Raw genomic sequence first — 23,757 nt, 5'->3', positions numbered from 1 at the left:
ACCCACTCCCAACCTCCACTGTCTGTTCTCAAAACAGCAGCCAGAGGATGCTATTAAAACATAAATCAGGGCTTCACTCATGGCACAGTGGTTAAGAATCTGCCTGCCAATGCAGGGAACACGGGTTCGAGCCCTGGTCTGGGAAGATCCCACATGCCGTGGAGCAGCTAAGCCCATGTGCCATGACTACTGAGCCTGCACTCTAGAGCTCGTGTGCCACAACCACTGAGCCCGTGTGCCACAACTACTGAAGCCTGAGTGCCTAGAGCCCATGCTCCACAACAAGAGAAGCTACTGCAATGAGAAGCCCACACACCGCAATGAAGAGTAGCCCCTGCTCACCGCAACCAGAGAAAACCCATGCACAGCAACAAAGACCCAACTTAGTCAAAAATAAATATTAAAAAAATAATAAATTTATTAAAATAAAACACATAAATCAGATGATGTCACTTTGTTAAAAATATCTCTAAGGCCTCCTTTGTTCAAAAACCTTTATATTTCTCAGAGTGGAAGCCAAAGTCCTTACATTGACTTATCATTCTCTCCTGACACCATCGCCTACTGACATACCGTATACCACTTCTTTACTTAGTAGGCTTATCGTTTCTTTTCCCTTCCATCAGACAGCAGAGATTTTGCTCCGTTTTATTTATTACTACTTATTATGTATGTCCTACCTAGGCAACACTAGGAGATCTTGGGTGTTCAAAAAGTATTTGCCTAATGTTGCAATGGGATCTTATTGAAGGCCAGTACTTAGAGAGTGATGTGATTCTCGGTGTCTATCACGTGGGTGGTGGATACCCTCATGGCGGGGAGTAAGGCGCAAGTTAATATGGGAAATAAATTAAGAGCAGTGTAACTGTGACAGGTGCTTATTTGTGCTACTGGTTTCCCAAATGGAAACCTCATTCTTAATGAAATCCTTTTTTCAAATGAGACCTGTTTCTAAATTAACCAGAGCAAACAAACCAGGCCAATGCCAATTTTACCATCAAATGTCAGTAGAAAATCACCTGTCTGCTGCTTTACCAGGAGTCGGTAATTGCCTGGGCACCCAAGGGAGGTGGGTGGTGGTGAGGACAGATATGGCCTATCTCTCACCAAGACTGTTGATGGAGAATGGGCTAAATTCACCAAGCTCTGAGTGAAATTTTTTAGGTTCTTTTTTCTCCCCTCTGAAGAATCTAGAGAATAGACTTGAGGATATGGGGAGGGGGAAGGGTAAGCTGTGACAAAGCAAGAGAGTGGCATGGACATGTATACACTACCAAACGTAAAATAGCTAGCTAGTGCGAAGCAGCCGCATGGCACAGAGAGATCAGCTCGGTGCTTTGTGACTACCTAGAGGGGTGGGATAGGGAGGGTGGGAGGGAGGGAGACGCAAGAGGGAAGAGATATGGGAACATGTGTATATGTATAACTGGTTCACTTTGTTATAAAGCACCATTGTAAAGCAATTATACTTCAATAAAGATGTAAAAAAAAAAAAAGAATCTGATTCTTTTTTACAGAGCTTTAGTGTAACCACAACAGAGATAAGTTTTATTTTACACGGTAGACATGTTCCCAACAAGCTGCAAATCAACATTCCATGAATTCAATTATGTGAAAGGAGGGGTGCTTACTCTTAACAGGACCCTGAGTAGGGGTTTAGGGGGTACTGGGGGACCTGGGTCTCCCACTTCCAGGGGAGCTTCCTCCATCTCTCAGTAAAATGGGTTAATAGTATCTAAGTCACAGGATTGTTGAGATTATCTGAGATCATCAGTATATATGAAGGTAATTTGTAGAGTACAAAGTGATGTCTAAGTGTTGGTCTGTGACTAAGTAGTAAAACGTTTTCATAAATCAAAATGCTCCTCCCATAATCCTCCCATCATTTATCTACCTTGTAAGTTTTGATCTTTACATACCAACCTGGGTCAGATTTTTATTGTTGTTTTTGTATTTTTATGTTTTAATCTCCGTTTCTGTTGTGAAAACTGAAATTGTGTCTAGTCAGTTCCATTATTTTGCTAGATTAGTTTATGCAAAGGACCAGGTGTTTCAGGTCAGCATCTGCTCACACTGACGATTTTCTGAACTTCCCCAGGCCTTCCCCAAATTGCTCAGGTTGGCCACTTTTACGGGTTGAATTGGGTCCCCCTCCCCCACAAAAATATGTGTTGAAGTCCTAACTCTCAGTACGTGTAAGTGTGACTTTATTTGGAAATAAGGTCTTTGTAGATGTAATCAAGGTTGTTGGGTGAACCTTAATCCAATAACTTGTGTCCTTATATGAGAAAGAGAGACACAAACTGACACACAGAGGGAAAACAACATGATGACACATGGGGAGATCTCTAAGTGATGACAAAGATCAGGGTGATGTGTGCAAAAGCCAGGGATTGCCAGCAACGACAGAAGCCAAGAGAAAGGCATGGAACAGATTGTCTTTTAGAGCCTTCAGAGAGAGCACAGGCCTTTGATTTGGGACTTCTAACCTCCAGAGCTATAAGAGAGTAAATTTCTGTTAAGTCACTCAGTTTGTGGCATTTGCATGGCAGTCCTAGCAAACTAAACACAGCTGTTTCTCCCATTGGCCCATTTGAGGTGGGCCTGGTCACTGTGACGGGCACCACGGCTTATTGCTCTGGGTTTGATAAATGACCTTCCAAGTCAAGTAAGAGACCAATGTAAACTTGAAATAAGTGGTCTGGAGTGAAAGTCCCATCCATTTATGTTCCTGAATGAGCAGGCTTACATCCTCTGTCATATAACTGACTGTACCAATGAACTACTAGGGTGAAAACAACACCCTTCTTGCTGGTTTTTCTCTCCCACCACTCTCTTTCCACTTTAATTGTGAATGGTTAAAAAAAAAAAAAAAAAAAAAAGCAATTTGATGGTTTTTTGTTTTATACCATTAAAATTTTTTTTTTGAACTTAGGAAAAGCTGCATTATTTATTTCGACACTTTAGGGTAAGGTAGATGCATAATTTTTTTTTTCAAATGTCTCTGGGAAGCATATAAATGTGCTGTTAGAAAGTCTCTATTTTGACTTGTCTTCAAGCTTTGATGCCATTCCAAGATTGATTTACCTCTTTGAAATGCATGTATATTCCCTTTTACAATATCTTATAATGTTAAATTTTTATTAGTGAAAAAAAATGAAAGGGAAAGCTGTATCAGGCTTATCTCAACCTGAAAGAGAAAAACTCAGAAAACAATTTAGTGACCTTCTGCTCCGGTGGCCCACAGTCCTGGCTGCACTTCATAATTACATGGGGTCCTTTCAAAATATTGTCACTTGATTTCTACCCCTATTGACTTTGATTTAATTGATTTGAGGTGGGGCTTGGGCTTTGGCACTGTTTTAAGTGCCCCAGACAATTCTCATGTGTAGCCAGGATTCAGACCCAGAGAGCTGGTCCGACCATCTCATTTCACAGAAAGGCTGAGATCAAGCAAGGTTAGTGACTTGCCCAGGATCAGAAAGCCAAGTGTCCTGCCACTGCATTCCCAGAGCATTTTGCTCCTCCTTCCCCATCTGGATAATTCCTGGTCACTCATCAAGGCTTAGCTCAAGTGTTGATTGCTCTTGGGGCCTTTTCTGACTCAACAACTCTCAGCTTCTCAGGCCAGGTCAGGACCTCTCCTCTGTCCCCTTACCTTTCACAGTCACTGCCCTTGTCATATACTTTGTTTCTATTCTTTTTAAAAATTTTTGAATATAGTTGATTTATAATATTTCATTAGTTTCAGGTTTACTACATAAAGATTCAAAATTTTTATAGATTATACTCCATCTAAAGTTATTATAAAATATTGGCTATATTCCCTGTGTTGTACAATATATCCTTGTAGTTTATTTATTTTATACACAATAGTTTGTATCTCTTAGTCCTTTACTCTTACCTTGACCCTCCCCCTTCCCTCTTCCCACTGGTAACCACAGTTGTTCTCTATATCTGTGAGCCAGTTTCTATTTTTTGTTTGTTTGTTTGTTTGTGGTATGCAGGCCTCTCACTGTTGTGGCCTCTTCCATTGCGGAGCACAGGCTCCGGACGCACAGGCTCAGCGGCCATGGCTCACAGGTCCAGCCGCTCCATGGCATGTGGGATCTTCCTGGACCGGGGCACTAACCCGCGTCCCCTGCATCGGCAGGCGGACTCTCAGCCACTGTGCCACCAGGGAAACCCTCAGTTTCTGTTTTGTTATATTTTTGTTTGTTTTATTTTTAGATTCCACATTTAAGTAATAACATACAGTGTTTGTCTTTGTCTGACTTATTTCACTTAGCATAGTACCCTCCAAGTCCATCCTTGTTGTTGCAAATTCCTTTCTGTGGCTGAGTAATATTCCATTGTGTATATATACCACATCTTCTTTATCCATTTGTCTGTTTATGAACACTTAGGTTGCTTCCATATCATGGGAATTGTAAATAATGCTACTACGAACACTGGGATGCATGTATCTTTTCAAATTAATGTTTTTGGTTTTTTTGGATACATACCCAGGAGTGGAATTGCTGGGTCATATAGTAGTTCTATTTTTAGCTTTTGAGAAAGCTCCATACTGTTTTCCATAGTGGCTGCACCAATTTACATGCCCACCAACAGCGTACGAGGGTTCCTTTATCTCCACATACTTATCAACATTTTTTATTTGTGGTCTTTTTGATAATAGCCATTCTGACAGGTGTGAGGTAATATCTCACTGTGGTTTTGACTTGCACTTCTCTGATGGTTAGTGATGTTGAGCATCTTGTCATGTGCGTGTTGGCACCTGTCTTCTTCGGAAAAATGTCTATTCAGGCCTTCAGCCCACTTTTAGAATCAGGGTTTTTTTTGACATTGAGTTGTAAGAGCTATTTATATATATTGGATATGAACCCCTTATCGGTCATATAATTTGCAAATATTTTCTCCCACTCAGGTTGTTCTTTCATTTTGGCAATGGTTTCCTTTGCTGTGCAAAAGCTTTTAAGTTGAATTAGGTCCCATTTGTTTATTTTTGCTTTTGTTTCCTTTGCCCTAGGAGACAGAGCCAAAAGAATATTGCTGTGATTCATGTCAAAGAGTGTTCTTGCCTATGTTTTCTTCTAGGAGTGTTATGGTTTCTGGTCTTACATTTAAGTCTTTAATCCATCTTGAGTTTATTTTTGTATACAGTGTTAAAGAATATTCTAATTTCAGGAATCCCCTGGCAGTCCAGTTGTTAGGACTCCACCCTTTCACTGCCAAATGCCTGGGTTCAATCCCTGGTTGGGGAACTAAGATCCCACAAGCCATGCAGTGCAGCCAAGAAAAAAAAAGAATCCTCTAATTTCATTCTTTTACATGTAGCTGTCTAGTTTTCCCAGCACTACTTATTGAAGAGATTGTCTTTTCTCCTTTGCATACTCTTGTTAATTGACCATAAGTGCATGGGTTTATTTCTGGGCTCTTTATTCTGTTCCATGACCCATGTGTCTGTTTTTGTGTCAGTACCATACAGTTTGGATGACTATAGTTTTGTAGCATAGTCTGAAGTCAGGGAGCATGATACTTCCAGCTCTGTTCTTTCTCAAGGTTGTTTTGATTATTCAGGGTCTTTGTATTTCCACACAAATTTTAGAATTATTTGTTCTAGTTCTGTGAAAAATGCCATTGGTATTTTGATAGGGATTTCATTGAATCTGTAGATTACTTTGGGCAGTATGGTCATTTTAATATTAATTTTTCCAATCCATGAACATGGTATATCTTTCTGTTTGTGTCATCTTCAGTTTCTTTCATTAGTGTCTTACAGTTTTCTGAGTATAGGTCTTTTACCTCCTTAGTTAGATTTATTCCTAGTTATTTTATCCTTATCACACATTTTGATTTATAGGACTTTCTTTCCACTAAAGAGTAAGCTCCTCTGGGGAGATAGGAAATAGCCAGTGGAAAATCATAAGAACTTGCTCCAAAGTTCAACAAAGGAGAACCCCACAGTACTTGCAGTTTCCTAATTTGCATATAATTCTTATGGTCAAATTCATCTCTGATCATTGTTAAGTTCTCTTGCCCTTTTGCTTGTACTTATTTTTTAATGTTTATTGGATTTTTTAATTAAAAAACTAATTCATACTCATGGTCAGAAATTTGGAAAACATTAAAAATTACAGAAATAAAATAAAATTCCCACTGAATCACCACACGAAAGCTTGTTGTTAGTGTGATTCCTCAATTAATCAAGCATTTATTGGGTGCCTATCATATGCCACTTGATATCAACAGCTGGGTTCAAGCCAATGCTCCATCTCTGTGTCCTTTCATTTATAAAATGTGCTTTGTTTGTAAAATGCTCATTCTCACAATGATTCCTTTAAGTATTATTATTGCACATGAGCAAACTGAAGTTCGAAGAGGTTGTCTATGTTTCTTAGCTTCTAAGCACAAGTTCTGGGATTAGCACCCAGGTCAGGCTGACTCCAAAGCCCATGCCTTCTCCTCCACTGGAAGCATTCAATTGCCAAACTCTGAAGGCCTGGTCAGTTCAAAAGAGCAGTGAGATTCTGAGCTCTGCTGGTTACCATAGAGCCCATTGTTAAGAATGAGGAAGTAGGGCCATCACGGACAGCTGCCTAGGTTGTGCACTGTCAACCCCAGGAGGAGTCATTCACATTACAGTCCACATGAACTGCTATCCCAGACACTGTGCAGTGACACAGACTTGAAGACTGGAGCCTGCACTGAACTCAGGACTGTAGCCCTGAGCTGAGCTGGAACATCTGCAGGTTGTGGAGTGACACTGAGGGCTAGATTGCCTCAGGTGGATGGTCAAGCCCCATGGCTCACTGAGCCACGAGACTGAAATACTGCACTCATGCTGGCCTTCTGAAATGTTCTCTGAAATGTTGCCAGTAAAAAGGAACAAGAGGAGGAGGCCTGGAGAGCTCTGCAGAGCAAGTCAAAGGCCATGTTTACTCATCTCGGGGAAAAGCACTTTCTCTGAGCCCAGAGCAGGAGGACATATTGATAGGCTGGCTGCAGGAGAAGCAAGGCTCCAAGGGGCACCGAGAAGGCACAGTGGGGACTGCTTCTTGGGCCAGGGAGCTTGCAGCATGTGCCTCCAAGGCTGCTTGAGAAACATCCAAGCTGGTTCCCGGGCATCTTGGGGAAGTGAACAAAGCTGACAGGGCTTTCTTCTCAGCAGGAAAGTGGTGGCCATACCCCCATAGAACTTCGGAGCAAGAAACAAAGAGGTCTCCCCCAAACTCAGAAAAACCATTAGGAGGAAGGGTTGCGAGGGTGGTGGGAAGAAAAAAACAACAAAAGAAACCTGTAAGACAGGCAGATTGCTGAGTTTTAATAATCAACATTGTCATTCTAACAAACCCTGGCATTTCTGTGGCATTTGCAAAGCATTTCCATACTCTTTTCCCATTTGGTCTTCATAACTGCTCTACAAGGTCATCGTCATCGTCATTTTACTAATGAGGAAATTGAAGATCAGAGGGACCTGCGATCTGGCCGTTACATGCCACGTGCCACAAACAGAACCTGGCCTCCATGTACAGCCGAAGCTCCTGATGACAAATCTGAGCTCCCATCATAGGGGAGAGCTTCAAAACTCACCGTGGGAAGTGTGAGCCTTGGGAAGTGTGGCCTTGGGAACCATTGGAAGGAATGGTTAGGAAGAAGCCCTAGGAAAGCACAGGTGAGTCTCAGCAGGCTGGTTCATCTTTGATCTTGCAGGGGATGGCCCCCTGATCTCTCAAGATCTAGCCCCTGCCCACTCTCTAGAGTCTTTACCTCCTATTATCTCTTATTTCTGAAGCTCCCAACTCCCTGAAGCTTAGCCATCATGAACTGCTATTCTGCTCTGTTCATGTGGAAGATAATTCTTCCCCTGACTAGTTTCTAATCAGCAGTTGCCTCTTCCGGGAAGCCCACCCTCATCCTCAGAGTGGGTGCTCATGTTCTGAGTTCCCATGGCTTCCTTTTGCCTACTCCTCTCAAAGCAATGATCAATTGGCTATTAGCTATCTTGGTAGTTCTCAGTGCCACCTCCAACAGAGATCCCCCGTTACTACTAGTGAAGCCTTCATCCTCTCTCACCTGGTGATAGCCTCACTTCTCTTTTGTTCCTTTACAGTCCATCCTGCATGTGGCAGTCGGAAGCAGTTTTCTAGGTATAAATGAGAACATATCACTCTGCTGCTTAAAACCCTCTATTGTCAAAGCTGACAATTTACAACTCGTTGGCTGAGTGGTGCTGCACGTGTTTTTGTAAATAAAGTTTTATTGAAACACAGCTGTGCTCATTTATTTATGTATTGTCAATGACTGCTTTTGCACTGCAACAGCAGAGCTGAGTAGTTGCCACAGAGACCCTTTGAACTGCTGGACCCCCAATATTTACCATCTAACCTTTTACAGAAAAACTTTGCTGAAAAACTCCTGCTCTATTGGTTTCCCATCTGTTTGGGTTATCTATTGTTACATAACAAACCACCCCAAAACTTAGTGGATTGGACAGCAGCAATCATTAATTTTGCTCATGAGTGGTCAATTAGCACATGGCTCATAGGAACAATGCTTCTCTTCTCCATGTGGGGTCAGCTGGGCGCCTGACTGGGGTGGAGGGTCCACTTCTTCTTTTTTTTAATTTATTTTATTCAAGTATCGTTGATTTACAATGTTGTGTTCATTTCTGCTGTACAGAAAAGTGATTCAGTTATACATATATATATATATATATATATATATATATATATATATATACATTCTTTTTCATATTCTTTTCCATCATGGTTTATCCCAGGGTATTCAATATAGTTCCCTGGGCTATACAGTAAGACCTTGTTGTTTATCCATTCTACATATAATAGTTTGCATCTGCTAAACCCAAACTCCCAATCTATCCTTCCCTCACTGCCCCTCCCCACTTGGCAACCACAAGTCTCTTCTCTATGTCTGTGAGTCTGTTTCTGTTTTATAGGTAGGCTCATTTGTGTCATATTTTAGGTTCCACATATAAGTGATATCATATGATATTTGTTTTTCTCTGTCTGACTTACTTCACTTAGTATGACAATCTCTAAGTCCATCCATGTTGCTGCAAATATCATTATTTCATTCTTTTTCATGGTTGAGTAGTAGTCCATTGTATATATGTACCACATCTTCTTTATCCATTCATCTGCCGATGGACGTTTAGGTTGCTTCCATGTCTTGGCTATTGTAAAGTGTGCTGCTATAAACAGAAGGGTTCATGTTTGTTTTTGAATTATAGTTTTCTCAGGGTATATGCCCAGGAGTGGGATTGCTGGGTCATGTGGCAACTCTACTTTTAGCTTTTTAAGGAACCTCCATATTGTTCTCCACCAACAGTGTAGGAGGGTTCCGTTTTTCTCCATACCCTCTCCAACATTTGTTATTTGTAGATTTTTGATGATGGCCATTCTGACTGGTGTGAGGTGATACCTCATTGCAGTTTTGATTTACATTTCTCTAATAATTAGCAATGATGAGCATATTCTCATGTGCCTGTTGGCCACCTGTATGTCATCTTTGGTGAAATGTATTTAGGTCTGCCCATTTCTCAATTGGGCTGTTCATTTCCTTGTTACTGAGTTAGATGAGCTGTTTGTATATTTTGGAGATTAAGCCCTTTTCAGTCGCATCATTGGCAAATATTTTCTCCCAGACTGTAGGTTGTCTTTTCATTTTGTTTATGGTTTCCTTTGGTGCGCAAAAGCTTGTAAGTTTGGTTAGGTCCCATTTATTTATTTTTGCTTTTATTTCTATTGCCTTGGGAGACTGAGCAGGGTCTGCTTCTTGAATGGCCCACTCCCATGGCTCACATGTTGATACTGCCTGTTGTTCTGAGAGCTCAGTTGGAGCTCTTGTTCCTCTATGCGTGGGCCTCTCCAAGGAGCTGTTAGGATTTCCTTGCAGCTTGGGTTCCAAGGGTAAGTTTCTAAGGGACGGGAAGTAGAAGCTCCCAGTCTCTTAAGCATCACATCTCCTGAATTCTATTGGTCAGGCAGCCAGATTCAAGGGGGAGAGACATAGACCACAGACTTCTTGATGGGATCATACAAGGAATAAAATCCAGGCTCTCCATAAGCCGACCACTGTCTCCCACTTTGCTGTCATCTCTGCATGCTTCCCCTTATTCACTTTGCTCCAGCCACATTCACCGTCTTGCTGCCCCTCTAACATGGTTGCTTTTTGGCCTTTGTCCTGGCTCTTCCACGTGCCTAATCCCACCGGTACCCTCCTGGCTGCACCGTCCCATCTCTCAGCTTTATTGTCACCTGCCTGGAGAGGCCCTCCTCCACCTTCTTGTCTAATGCAGAGCCCACCCCAGTCACTCTCTCTCTAACACATACTTTTTCTTCTTAGCACTTATCTACCTGAAATTCTCTTGTTTCTTGTTACGTGCTATTTATTCATTTACATGTTTACTGTCAGCGTCCCCCTCCCACAACAGAATGTAGAGACCTTCAGGGGGGAGGGATGATTTAGGAGTTTGGGATTAACATATACACACTACTATAGATAAAATAGGTAACCAACAAGGACCTACTGTATGGCACAGGGAACTACACTCAATATTTTGTAATAATCTATAAGGGAAAAGAATCTGAAAAAGAGTATATATATATATATATATATATATATATCTGAATCACCTTACTGTACATCTGAAACTAACACAACATTGTAAATCAAATATACTTCAATGTAAAAAAAAAACAAAAAAGAATGTAGAGACCTTCAATTCAAGGCAGAAAGCCTGTTTATGTGTTGATGTATGCCCATCACCCAGCACAGGCCTGGATCAAAGGCAGCACTCGATAAAAATGTGTTGGCACAAGGACTAACTGTTCTACTGACTACACTATAAGCCCCTTAAGGACAGGTCCCACCAAGTCTGGTGCAGTCCCAGACACACCATGGGTGCTTATTAAGTAACTATTGAATGAATCAGGCTTGAGTATACTTAAATCAGAAATGAGAAATCCAGAGATAGGTAGCCATTCCCCCCTTCCCCACCGCTTTCAGATTAAGCTGCAGGAACAGGCCTGAAAGGGTCTCTCGGAGAGTTGGTTGGACTCTGTAGCTAACAGCATGTGCTCTCTCCATCCCACATCTCTCCCTTCTCCCTTCTTACCTCTCCCTACCACTGTCTCTCAATCTCAAATGGCTCTGAGGCTGCCCTCAGGATGTGAGTGGTCCACAGGGTGCTCCATGGCTGGGTGTTCATGAGCTCCAGGTACCACTGTTGGACCTGAGACCTTCTCAAATGTTTGCATCGGCTCCAGGGTGGTCCCAAGATGAACTTAGGACCTAGACCTCTGACTAAGGCCAGAAATGGAGCCCTTAACGTGATAAGGTGAGACTTCCAGTGCTTACCCATGAGTAGCTCTGTCCAACCAACATTTGTCGAGTGAATGAATGAATGTAGGGGTAGCCCTGGTCCCCCATCTGGTTAGAGATTCTCTATCCTGAGGTTAAAGGGGGAAGGCACAGGCCTGGCTGTGAGTCCCAGGGTCTGAGTCCCAGGCCAATGGCTGTTCCACTCCTGCCTAGCCCCTGCAGTGACAAGACCTGGCCCTTCCTGTTCACCCTGAGCGTCAGGCACCTCTCTGTCACATCTCTACACTACCCCTTGGGCCAGGAACAGTGAACTCTGCTGCTGGGAACCTTGGAAAGGAAGGACACCCCCACACACATATATTCTGAGAAAAAGAGAAGAAAGTGGGCCAGAAGATCACTCTGGGCTGTTGTTTCAAGAGAAGAAGAGTTTCTCTCTCCTTAGAAAAATCTACTCACAAAGGCATAAAGCAGAAGGAGCCTGGCAATTTCATTTTAAATAAAGTCCTTCTCCTAAATGATCATATTTCAAATTGGAATCACATCTCCCCCTCTTGGCCCCGGCCCCAGTGCTCTTTCTTCATGTGCAGATGCACTGATTAAAAGCCGCCCGTGATGGGCCTGCCACCAGCTAGTTCTGAAGAGACACGTCCAATTAAAACAGACAACATTTTCAAAGACCCCAGTCAGGCATTTCATCTCAGCACTTTCTCCAGCGTGTCAACGTCACCTGCAGCAGTTCTTCCTCTTTTTTAAAACATTCTTCCCCCAATATGAAATTTAGGTCAGTAACTGCATCATCCACAAAAACAGCCCTGGCTGCCTGTCTCCCTCCTCCCACTTCTGGAGTTGGATGTTTGGAAATACATAATTGAGCCCAAATGCTGCCCCTGGCTGACTTCGGCGTTTTGGTGAGAACCCGGCCTGGGAATGCTGAGTGGCTGGTGAGCTCTGCTGCCCACAGGACCTGTGATGAGAAAAAGGCCCAGAAGTTGGTTGTGTGATTCAATCACGAAGTTGAGCCATGCTCCCAGCCCAGGGGGCCAGCTGAGCTGTCTCACTGTGATATTAAATTCTCTGCCCCACCCTGCAAATCAACGGTGTGGCCCTGGGAGAGCCACCAGCCCTCTCTGGGTCCAGTCTTTTATCCACAAAAGGAGGTGACCTGGATGGATCTCTACACCATCCCTTGCTGCTTTTGCTCCAGTACTTCTGTGCTTCGCCAGAGCCTTTTGGGGGCAGGTGCCCTCTCAGGGGGTACAGATCTCTCCCACTAATCAGCTGAGGGTGAATCTGTGTCCACTTGTTTCTCTGGATGCCTTGATGCATCCAGAGAATGTCCAGATCCCAGGGAGATGGTGAGATGGGTGTCTGGAAAGAGAGGCCTCCCTCAGCCATACGAGGCAGGGGAATTGGCTTCCTTCCTATACGTAAGCCAGGGCGAGCACTGTGCCTGCCATAGAGACAGAATATTTTCTCAAACAGAAAAGTAAACTCTGTGCTTGGACAGTAGGCTGACTGGAGCCAGGGCCAGGGGAAGAGGACCTAGAAAATGTTCTCCTGCACTACTCCTGTCTCCGACTGGCTTCTCGTAGGCAAGAAGACTTCCGACATTTGCCAGGTGAACTCGGGAAAAACTTTTCACTCGACATTTTTCCATGGGAGAAAGCTGGGGAGACTGACTTAGGAACAGTCACCTGGTTTTGTCTGACAGACCGTCTGGCCCAGTATTGAGGCCCAACAGGGCACATGGGGACCCAATGGGGTGGGCTGTGGTCATTCATCCTCTCTGGGTCACACTCAGCTACAGGGACCTATTGCTAGAAGAGACCTTATGATGCTATACCGTCTAACCTCTCCAATCTGCAGTTGAGGAAACAGGCCCAGACAGGGGAAGTGACTTCCATGTTCACACAGAGTTACTCACCTAGTTGGTAGACCAGAGATTCCTGACTGCCAGGCTAAGATAATCTCCATTATCTTATGGCCTTTATACTATCTTCTTTTCTTCTTCCCTGTTTGAGAATTAATTTAATTCAATTCAAGGGATGTTAATGGAGCACCGGCCTTGTCCCAGGCACTGTGTGGGGCATTGGGGTTGAGCAGTGAAAGGGTCACAGACTCTGATCATAAGAAGTTCACTGTATTCTAGGCAGGAAATTTCTGTAGCGAAGGAAGTGCAGGTCAGCATGATAAACCCTTGCCTGAGCTCCAGGAGCACGTGTACCTTCATCAGTAATTGCACCAGCTACATTGAATTATAAGTGATGTCCATTGGACACTGAGATCTTGGAACACAAGGACTTGGCTCAGTAATTTTGTGTCCTCAGTGCCCAAGGCAGTGTCTAATACATGGTGGGTACTTAGTAAATATATATATATATATATATATATATTTTTTTTTTTTTGCCGTACGCGTGCCTCTCACTGTTGTGGCCTCTCCCATTGTGCACAGGCTCCAGACGCACAGGCTCAGAGGCCATGGCTCACGGGCCCAGCCGCTCCGCGGCATGTGGGATCTTCCCGGACCAGGGCACGAACCCGTGTCCCCTGCATCGGCAGGCTGACTCTCAACCACTGCGCCACCAGGGGAGCCCAGTAAATATATTTTTTAAAATAAATGAGTAAATGTTTCACTCAAACATAGTAATCCGGCAAGTTATTGAACATTCCTATGCTTCCGTTTCCTCGTGTATAAAATAAGGATAAGTATTTCTTTTTCCAACTCTGGTGGACTAGTTTGTATCAGAATAGCTCTCTTGCTGAGAAAAATTATAAAAGAAGAACTATATATATTTAAGTTATATTAAATATATCTATTTAAGAGCATATGTGTATATATACATATACCCTTACATAAATATATATTTTTAAAATTATATTGTATATAAATAAAATATAATTTTTAAAAGGTATTGGCAGGAACAGGGAAGTTAGGACTCAAATGGTCAAAATCCCAAAGAGAAGGAAAAAGGGAAATTTGCCCAACATTTGGAACCAGTTTTTTCCCTAAGGTATTTGCTGGTTTCCAACAGCAGTCAAGAGGCCAAGAGCAGGAAATGACAGCTAAGGAGCTGAGAAGCTGAGCAGGGTTTCAGTAGTCACTCCGGTTTTGAAGTTAAAAATTAGCATTATCTGTCCCCAGGGTGGAGAGACCCTAATAAACACACTGAAAGGTAACACCCTAGGAACAAAGATGAATTGGAAACACCAGTCATCACAGACTGAGGCACAGCTTAGCATCAGCTTAATCTCAGAATCTATGAACCTGATCTGCTTCTATCCTGACTGCCTACAGAAGCTGAAGTAAACCCTCTCTGGAGAAAGATAACATCTCCAGAGCCTTGAACTATTTCTACCATTTTCCACGCACTATTACTAGCATTCAATTCCAAATCATCAGACATACCAGGAATCAAGAACAGAAAGGATCAAAGCCAAGAGAAAAACTGACAAGAGAAATAGACCAATGAGAGATCCAGCTTTTGGAATTAACAAACATACATAAAATAGGTATAACAATAATGCTTACTAAATGAGCTAATGCATGTTTAATGCTCAGAATAATGCCTGGTACAGTGAGCCTAAGATAAATGCATGTTAAATATAAAGTCAATACTTTGTTAAACATAAAATCAACACATGGGTGTTCTGTCGGGAGAAAATTTCATTCACCCGGCAGACACTTATAGGATCAGGTAGACACTGTGCTAGGCCCTGTGATTACAAACAAGGTGAGGACCCTGACTTCAAGATGGTCACAGCTGGATGAAGAGAGAAATTGTAACCGAGCAGAACCCTTTGGTGCCTTCCCGGGACAGATCCCTCCCCCCAGGTCCTCTGCTTTAGCTCCTCTCTGAAGTACCTAGATAATAGTATCAGATGCACATTTCCTGAGTTGTTTTACAGATGCTAAAACTACCACCAAATGGAAGAAATTAACTACTTGATGACCATGAGCATGTAGTCCCCAGACCTACTGGCACCTAAGGATTGATCATGTTAACCCCTGTGACATCACCCTGTTACCTCACCATCAACCAATCAGAGAATTGTGCACAAGTTGATCACTACCCTGGGACTCCCCTCCCTCACTTTCCCTTTAAAAATGCTTCCCTAAAGCCCAACGGGGAGTTCCAGTGTTTTGAGCACTAGCTGCCTTGGACTCCTTGCTTGGTACCCTGCAATAAACACTGCACTCTCCTTCACCACAATCTGGTGTCAGTAGATTGGCTTTACTGTGCATGAGCGAGCAAACCTAAGTTTGGTTCAGTAACAAAATTTATCAGTATGGGAGGATCTTATAAGGTTGTTCTAAAGAAAAGAGGGAAAGGAAGAATCACAGTACATGGAACCAATGGATCTAAGTAAACAGAATAGAGAGGTAAATAATATGGTGGGCACTGTGGTCAGGGGAATGGCCAGCTGGAGTCTGATGCCTTCCCATAGTCCTTGGCATTGGTTGGGATCATCTCCCATTCCTGAGGCAGCTGTAATTGTTAACAGCATCCCCATTTTATACAGCAGAAAGCAGAGGCTCAGAGTGGTTAAGGGATTTGCCCTGGTTGGTCAGAGCAGAGTTGGTGTTCAGATTTCCTAAGTGCCATCCAGTATTCTTCTTCCTTCTCTATTATACTATTTCAGAATATGGGACTCCAGGCCAAGGTGAAGGTATATAGCATACAGTAAGACTCACTCTAATATTTTAAATGCTATTATTTTTAAATGCTATTACTGTTTAAAATTTTTTTAATTAAATGCTATTATTTAAAAAAATTTTTATTGGAGTATAGTTCATTTACAGTGTTGTGTTAGTTGCAGGTATACAGCAAAGTGAATCAGGTTTATGTATATATATGTATATATACAAGAAAGAATAGATATATATCCATTCTTTTTCAGATTCTTTTCCCATAAATTTATTACAGAATATTGAGTATAGTTCCCTGTGCTATAAGGTAGGTCCTTGTTAGTTATCTATTTTATATATAGTAGTGTGTATATGTTAATACCAATATCTTAATTTATCACTTTCTCCCACGTTTCCCCTTGGGTAAACATAAGTTTGATTTCAAGATCTGTGAGTCTGTTTCTGTTTTGGAAATAAGTTCATTTGCGTCATTTTTTAAATTAGATTCCACATATAAGCAATATCATATGATATTTGTCTTTCTCTGTCTGACTTACTTCACTTAGTATGATAATCTCTAGGTCCATCCATGTTGCTGCAAATGGCATTATTTTGTTCTTTTTTATTGTTGAGTAATATTCCATTGTACATATGTACCACACCTTTTTTCTTTCTTTTTTTTAACCTATCCCTGCCCCCTATGCCTGGCAAACACCAACATGCTCTCTTTTTCTATGACCTCAGTTTTAGATTCCACATGAAAATGAGATTATACAGTATTTGTCTTTCTCTGACTTGTTTCACTTAGCATAATGCCCTCAAGTTTCATTCATGTTGTTGTAAAAGGAAGGATTTTCTTCTTCTTTTTTTAAATTTAATTTTATTTATATATTTTTTATACATCAGATTCTTATTAGTTATCTATTTTATACATATTAGTGTATACATGTCAATCCTAATCTCCCAATTCATCACACCACCCCTCCCCCCACTATCCCCCCTTGGTGTCCATATGTTTGTCTCTAAATCTGTGTCTCTATTTCTGCCTTGCGAACTGGTTCATCTGTACCAGTTTTCTAGATTCCACATATATGCATTAACATATGAAATTTGTTTTTCTTCTTCTGATTTATTTCACTCTGTATGCCAGTCTCTAGGTCCATCCACGTCTCTACAAGTGACCCAATTTCATTCCTTTATATAGCTGAGATAATATTCCATTGTATATATGTACCACATCTTCTATATCCATTTGTCTGTCGATGGGCATTTAGGTTGCTTCCATGACCTGGCTATTGTAAATAGTGCTGCAATGAACATTGGAGTGCATGTGTCTTTTTGGATTATGGTTTTCTCTGGGAATATGCCCGGTAGTGGGATTTCTGGGTCATATGGTAATTCTATTTTTAGTATTTTAAGGAACCTCCATACCTTCTCCATAGTGGCTGTATCAATTTATATTCCCACCAACAGCATTGGTTGTTTGTAGATTTGCTGATGATGCCCATTCTAACTGGTGTGAGGTGACACCTCATTGTAGTTTTTTTTTTTTTTTTGAATGTAGATGTATTATTTCCTGAATCCAGGGAAATGTATTTTATTTTTTTATTTTTTTTTAATTTTTATTTATTTATTTTTAAATAAATTTATTTATTTATTTTTGGCTGTGTTGGGTCTTCGTTTCTGGGCGAGGGCTTTCTCCAGTTGCAGCGAGCAGGGGCCACTCTTCATTGCAGTGCGTGGGCCTCTCACTGTCACAGCCTCTCCTGTTGTGGAGCACAGGCTCCAGACACGCAGGCTCAGTAGTTGTGACTCACGGGCTTAGTTGCTCTGCAGCATGTGGGATCTTCCCAGACCAGGGCTCGAACCCGTGTCCCCTGCATTGGCAGGCAGATTCTTAACGACTGCACCACCAGGGAAGACCCTCATTGTAGTTTTGATTTGCATTTCTCTAATAATTAGTGATGTTGAGCAGCTTTTCATGTGCTTCTTGGCCATCTGTATGTCTTCCTTGGAGAAATGTCTATTTAGGTCTTCTGCCCATTATTGGATTGGGTTGTGTGTTTTTTTTAATATTGAGCTGCATGAGCTGTTTATATATTTTAGAGATTAATCCTTTGTTTGTTGAGTCATTTGCAAATATTTTCTCCCATTTTGAGGGTTGTCTTTTCGTCTTGTTTATGGTTTTCTTTGCTTTGCAAAAGCTTTGAAGTTTCATCAGGTCCCATTTGTTTATTTTTATTTTTATTTCCATTACTCCAGGAGGTGGATCAAAAAAGATATTGCTGTGATTTGTGTCAAAGAGTGTTCTTCCTGTGTTTTCCTCTAAGAGTTTTATAGTGTCCGGTCTTACATTTAGGTCTCTAATCCATTTTGAGTTTATGTTTGTGTATGGTGTTAGAGAGTGTCCTAATTTCATTCTTTTACATGTAGCTGTCCAGTTTTCCCAGCACCACTTATTGAAGAGATTGTCTTTTCTCCATTGTATATCCTTGCCTCATTTGTCATAGATTACTTGATCATAGGTGTGTGGGTTTATCTCTGGGCTTTCTATCTTGTTCCATTGATCTATACTTCTGTTTTTTGTGCCAGTACCATATTGTCTTGATTACTGTAGCTTTGTAATATAGTCTGAAGTCAGGGAGTCTGATTCCTCCAGCTCCGTTTTTTTCCCTCAAGATTGCTTTGGCTATTTGGGTTCTTTTGTGTCTCCATACAAATTTTAAGATTTTTTGTTCTAGTCCTGTAAAAAATATCATTGGTAATTTGATAGGGATGGCATTGAATCTGTAGATTGTTTTAGGTAGTATAGTCATTTTCACAATATTGATTCTTCCAATCCAATAACATGGTATATCTCCCCATCTGTTTGTGTCATCTTTGATTTCTTTCATCAGTGTCTTATAGTTCTCTGCATACAGGTCTTTTACCTCCTTAGGTAGGTTTATTCCTAGGTATTTTATTCATTTTGTTGCAATGGTGAATGGGATTGTTTCCTTAATTTCTCTTTCTGATCTTTTGCTGTTAGTGTATAGGAATGCAAGAGATTTCTGTGCATTAATTTTGTATCCTGCAACATTACCAAATTCATTGATTAGCCCTAGTAGTTTTCTGGTGGCATCTCTAGGATTATCTATGTATAGTGTCATGTCATCTGCAAACAGTGACAGTTTTTCTTTTCCAATTTGGATTCCTTTTATTTCTTTTTCTTCTCTGATTGCCATTGCTAGGACTTCCAAAACTATGTTGGATAATAGTGGTGATAGTGGACATCCTTGTTTTGTTCCTTATCTTAGAGGAAATGCTTTCAGGTTTTCACCATTGAGAATGATGTTTCCTGAGGGTTTGTCGTATATGGCCTTTATTATGCCCACTTTCTGGAGAGTTCTTATCTTAAATAGGTGTTGAATTTTGTCAAAAGCTTTTTCTGCATCTACTGAGATGATCATATGGTTTTTATTCTTCATTTTGTTAATATGGTGTATCACATTGATTGATTTGCATATATTGAAGAATCCTTGCATCTCTGGGATAAGTTCCACTTGATCATGGTGTATGATCCTTTTAATCTGTTGCTGGATTCTCTTTGCTAGTGTTTTGCTGAGGATTTTTGCATCTATATTCATCAGTGATATTGGTCTGTAATTTTCTCTTTTGTAGTATCTTTGTCTGGTTTTGGTATCAGAGTGATGGTGGCCTTGTAGACGGAGTTTGGCAGCGTTCCTTCCTTTGCAATTTTTTGGAAAAATTTGAGAAGGATGGGTGTTAGCTCTTCTCTAAATGTTTGATAGAATTCACCCGTGAAGCCATCTGGCCCTGGTCTTTTGTTTGTTGGAAGATTTTTAATCACAGTTTCAATTTCACTACCTGTGATTGGTCTGATATTTTCTATATCTTCCTGGTTCAGTGTTGGAAAGTTATAACTTTCTAAGAATTTGTCCATTTCTTCCAGGTTGTCCATTTTATTGGCATAGAGTTGCTTGTAGTAGTCTCTTAGGATGCTTTGTATTTCTGTGGTGTCCATTGTAACTTTTCTTTTTTCATTTCTAACTTTATTGATTTGGGTCCTTTCCCTCTTTTTCTTGATGAGTCTGACTAAACGTTTATCAATTTTGTTTAACTTTTCAAAGAACCAGCTTTTAGTTTTATTGATCTTTGTTATTGTTTTCTTTGTTTCTATTTCATTTATTTCTGCTCTGCTCTTCATGATTTCTTTCCTTCTACTAACTTTGTGTTTTGTTTTTTCTTCTTTCTCTAGTTCCTTTAGGTGTAAGGTTAGATTGTTTATTTGAGATTTTTCTTGTTTCTTGAGGTAGGTATTGCTATAAACTTCCTTCTTAGAACTGCTTTTGCTGTATCCCATAGGTTTTGGATTGTCTTGTTTTTGTAGTCATTTGTCTCTAGGTATTTTTTGAATTCCTCTTTGAATTCTTCAGTGATCTCTTGCTTATTTAGTAATGTATTGTTTAGCCTCTATGTGTTTGTGTTTAGGTTTTTTCCCCTGTAATTGATTTCTAATCTCATAGCATTGTCGTAGGACAAGATGCTTGATATGATTTCAATTTTCTTAAGTTTACCGAGACTTGATTTGTTACCCAAGATGTGATCTATCCTGGGGAATGTTCTGTGTGTACTTGGGAAGAGAGGGTAATGTGTTGTTTTTGGATGGAATGTCCTATAAATATCAATTACATATATCTGTTCTATTGTGTCTTTTAAAGGTTGTGTTTCCTTAATAATTTTCTGCCTGGGTGATATGTCCCTTGGTATAAGTGAGGTGTTAAAGTCCCCCACCATTATTGTGTTACAGTCAATTTCCTCTTTTTTAGCTGTTAGCATTTGCCTTGTGTATTGAAGTGCTCCTATGTTGGGTGCATAAATATTTATAATTGTTATACTTCTTCTTGGATTGATCCCTTGATCATTATGTAGTGTCCTTCTTTGTCTCTTGTAACATTTTTTATTTTAAAGTCTATTTTGTCTGATATGAGAATTGCTACCCCAGCTTTCTTTGGATTTCCACTTGCATAGAATGTCTTTTTCCATCCCCTCACTTTCAGTCTATATGTGTCCCTCAGTCTGAAGTGGGTCTCTTGTAGACAGCATATATATGGGTCTTGTTTTTGTATCCATTCAGCGAGCCTGTGTCTTTTGGCTGGAGCATTTAATCCATTCACATTTAAGGTAATTATCAATATGTATGTTCCCTTGACCATTTTCTTAATTGTTTTGTGTTTGTAGGTCCTTTTCTTCTTTTGTATTTCCCACTTAGAGAAGTTGCTTTAGCATTTGTTGTAAAGCTGGTTTGGTGGTGCTGAATTCTCTTAGCTTTTGCTTGTCTGTAAAACTTCTGATTTCTCTGTCGAATCTGAATTAGATCCTTGCCAGGTAGAGTGATCTTGGTTGTAGGTTCTTCCCTTTCATCACTTTAAATATATCATGACACTCCCTTCTGGCTTGTAGAGTTTCTGCTGAGAAATCAGCTGTTAACCTTATGGGAGTTCCCTTGTATGTTGTCATTTTTCCCTTGTTGCTTTTAATAATTTTTCTTTGTCTTTAATTTTTTCGGTTTGATTACTATGTGTCTCAGCATGTTTCTCCCTGAGTTTATCCTGCTTGGGACTCTCTGCGCTTCCTGGACTTGGGTGGTTATTTCCTTTCCCACATTAGGGAAGTTTTCACAATATTTTCTCACCTCCTTTCTCTGTCTCTTCTCCTTCTGGGACCCCTATAATGCACATGTTGTTGCTTTTAATGTTGTCCCAGATGTCTCTTAAGCTGTCTTCATTTCTTTTCATCCTTTTTTCTTTATTCTGTTCTGCAGCAGTGAATTACACCGTTCTGTCTTCCAGGTCACTTATCCATTCTTCTGCCTCAGTTATTCTGCTATTGATTCCTTCTAGTGTAGTTTTCATTTCAGTTATTGTATTGGTCATCTCTGTTTGTTTGTTCTTTAATTCTTCTAGGTGTTTGTTCTTTAATTCTTCTAGGTCTTTGTTAAACATTTCTTGCATCTTTCTGATCTTTGCCTCCAATCTTTTTATGAGGTCCTGAGTCATCTTCACTATCATTATTCTAAATTATTTTTCTGGAAGATATTTTTCATTATTTTTCTATCTCCACTTCATTTAGGTGCTTTTATGGGGTTTCTAATTGTTCCGTCATCTGGTACATAGTCCTCTGCTTTTTCATTTTATCTATCTTTCTGTGAATGTGGTTTTCTTTCCACAGGCTGCAGAACTGTAGTTCTTCTTGCTTCTGCTGTCTGCCCTCTGGTGGATGAGGCTATCTAAGAGGCTTGTGCAAGCTTCCTGTTGAGACGGACTGGTGGAGAGTAGAGCTGGCTGTTGCTCTGGTGAGCAGAGCTCAGTAAAACTTTAATCTGCTTGTCTGCTGATGGGTGGGGCTTTGTTCTCTCCCTGTTGGTTGTTTGGCCTGAGGCAACCCAGCACTGGAGCATACCCAGCTACTTGGTGGGGCTAATTGTGGATTCTGGGAGGGCTCATGCCAAGTAATACTTCCCAGAATTTCTGCTGCCAGTGTCCTTGTCCCCACAGTGAGCCAAAGCCAACCCCCGCCTCTGCAGGAGACTCTCCAACCCTAGCAGGTCGGTCTGGTTCAGTCTCCTAAGGGGTCAGTGTCCCCTGGGTCCTGATGCGCACACTACTTAGTGTGTGTTCTGAGAGTCTCTGTTTCCCCCAGTCTTGTCGTAGTCCTGCAATCAAATCCTGCTAGTCTTCAAAGTCTAATTCTCTGGGAATTCCTCCTTCCATTGCTGGACCCCCAGGTTGGGAAGTCTGACATGGGGCTCAGTACCTTCACTCCAGTAGGTGGACTTCTGTGGTATAAGTGTTCTCCAGTTCGTGAGTCACCCACCCAGCGGTTATGGGATTTGATTTTATTTTGATTATGCCCCTTCTACCATCTCAATGTGACTTTTCCTTTGTCTTTGGATGTGGGGTATCTTTTTTGTGAGTTCCAGTGTCTTCCTATCAATGACTGTTCAGGAGTTAGTTGTGATTCTGGTGCTCTTGCAAGAGGAAGTGAGTACACGTCCTTCTGCTCTGCCGTCTTGACCCACATCTTCTTTATCCATTCTTCTCTCAATAGATAAAATTAAATTTGCTTCCCTGTCTTGGTTACTGTAAATAATTCTGGGTTGCATGTATCTTTTCGAATTATGGTTTTCTCCATATATATACCCAGGAGTGGGATTGCTGGATCATACGGTAGTTCTATATTTAGCTTTTGAAGTAACCTCCATACTGTTCTGCATAATGGTTGAACCAATTTACATTCCCACAAACAGTGTAGGAGAATTCCCTTTTACCCACACGTATTCCAGCATTTATTGTTTGTAGATTTTTTGATGATGGCCATTCTGACCAGTGTGAGGTGATACCTCATTGTAGTTTTGATTTGCATTCCTCTAATAATTAGTGATGTTGAGCATCTTTTCATGTGCTTTTTGGCCATCTGTCTGTCTTCTTTGGAGAAATAAACGTCTAATAGTTTACTTCTTTATCCTCCTGATGTTCCAGACTCAGCTTCTAAAAGTCTGGAGACTCGGACTTCTTCCCAGCTGAGGGTCTGCAGCTGGGAGAAGCCGTGTTTGAGGTCCTTTCCAGGCAGGAACCCCTCCAGGACAGGATGCATGGCTGTGTTCTGGGAAGATGGGCTTTAGAGTCCTTGACCCTCTGCAGCTCACTCCAGTTTCATGGAATGTCCCACAGTCAGATGGCTGTGGAAACCACAGAGCTGGACCCTAGAGCTTTCCCCACTAG

This window comes from Delphinus delphis, chromosome 8, assembly GCF_949987515.2.
Source record: "Delphinus delphis chromosome 8, mDelDel1.2, whole genome shotgun sequence".
Taxonomy (NCBI): domain Eukaryota; kingdom Metazoa; phylum Chordata; class Mammalia; order Artiodactyla; family Delphinidae; genus Delphinus; species Delphinus delphis.
The sequence above is the reverse complement of the archived record's forward strand: the minus strand, read 5'-3'. Positions refer to the sequence as shown.